Genomic DNA, 1,734 nt, shown 5'->3' with positions numbered 1-1,734 from the left:
TGATTTTTATCACTGTTTGGCAGGCATCATCTAAATTACCTTCTGTGTTCTAGTATTATCTGTATTGGCCAACATAATGATACTTGAAAGTTGTTATTTTTTCTGAAAAAAAAGTTAGTTCTATTTAGTTTAGCACATACGCTATAATAACTAAACCAATGAGAAAAGTTCACATTTATAAAATTTTATCAACCTCTCTTCTTACGATAAATTTTAGTTGATATCATATATATGCTGATTTCTTTGTGTCATAAATATTAAAATATATTCATTACCTGTGAAATACAAACTCCTTTAAATCAGTTTTTGGTATTGCTACGTGGCCAAGTGACAAGCGCGAAGTCGTCTCTTCGTGTCCGATATGATTTCAAGTTAAGAATTATTGTGGTCTTGATAAACGCAGTCGCAGCTGTTTAAGATGGTTTTGTTACATATTTTTATATTACCGAGACCTTATCTCGCTGAAAACCGCGTCCGTGATACTGAGTTCTTTTTCAGGCCAATGCAAGGTCCTTGAAATGTTGCTTTTACACATCATAAGGAAGCAGTCCTGCCTCAACGTATAGGTTTTATTTTTCTTCTTCAAAATAGTTTAGTCTTCAAATAGTTGTTGTTATCATATCCAATAGAGCTTTTTTTGTGCTCACGGACTTCTATGATTTTTATCTCAACTCGAAGATTGTATGTTGATCAAAATTATAGCTTTAGTTCACAACACTATCACCAGATGACACCCCATTTCGGATACTCAAAGAATAATTATTGGTTTAGTTTTATTGATTGTTAAGTATTCAGGTATTTAACAATTATGTTGAAAATACAACAAAATAGATAAAGAAGAATAAATTGCTGTATCATGTTTGTTTTGTTTTTAAGAGTATTAGTATATGTATAAACAGTGGTGTGGTGCTAAATAAAAAAGTTCCGGAACGCGAAATCTACTGCATAACTGCGTAACGTTCAATTCGTTTGAACTAGTGAGGGCACGGTGTTGATTAAAAAAAAGCACCGTATTACTCGCGTAATAGTCGACCCATGATTTTGTACCACGAAATTTAATTATTCATATATCTCCTGTAAAAGTCGACCTAATTTTTCCGGCAATAATTATTTATTTTATCTAATCTAACCTTAACTAACTTAAAAAGTTTCCTATTTTTCATTTTAGTTACTTCTAATAAAATAAAAAAAGAATACACATGAAAAACAAGAAATGAAGTGCTTACCTTGGTCCATTTTTTATATATTTTGCTGTCGACGACACTTAACCCGACTTTTTATATTAATGGTACTACTGCACGACATAATTTTTTGTTTAATTAAGTAATTCTCCATAAACACAAAGTAATAACATGCAAAAACCAGAATATGTCCTAAAACTATCACATTTTTTTTGGCTTTCTAACTATGCGGCAAGAGTCGTTAGTAATTCAGCCAAACTCATCCATATGTTTCAGTGGGAATATTTTAGTTTTCGTGTTTACCTTATATTGTAAATAATAAAATTAAAGTTGCTCTTGTGTTGTTTATTGTATCTTATATTAATTGGATTTTTGTTGCATGCATTTCAAGCTCTCGAAAATATTACTTGTGTAAAAGTCGACCCCTAAATTATAGCCTAAAAAATTGGTCACAAAAATTCGACTATTAACTGGGGAAAAGGCACTGATTCCGCTTGATTATTTTCCTTCTCACAGTAGAAATACTTAACGAAACTGCATAAATCATAGAAAA

General features: G+C 31.0%; 1 protein-coding gene across 1 annotated transcript in view; it reads right to left on the bottom strand.

Annotated features, from left to right (window-relative positions):
• Window positions 1-603, bottom strand: part of LOC106463658 — a 10,636-nt gene extending 10,033 nt beyond the window's left edge. Inside the window, exon 1 of the mRNA XM_013923712.2 lies at window positions 276-603. The gene's annotated coding sequence lies outside the window, so the exon portion shown is untranslated. The remainder of the gene's footprint in view (window positions 1-275) is intronic.
• Window positions 604-1,734: the final 1,131 nt, after the last annotated feature.

The sequence above is a fragment of the Limulus polyphemus genome, unplaced genomic scaffold, assembly GCF_000517525.1.
Source record: "Limulus polyphemus unplaced genomic scaffold, Limulus_polyphemus-2.1.2 Scaffold1454, whole genome shotgun sequence".
In the NCBI taxonomy this organism is placed as follows: domain Eukaryota; kingdom Metazoa; phylum Arthropoda; class Merostomata; order Xiphosura; family Limulidae; genus Limulus; species Limulus polyphemus.
The sequence above is the reverse complement of the archived record's forward strand: the minus strand, read 5'-3'. Positions and strand labels throughout refer to the sequence as shown.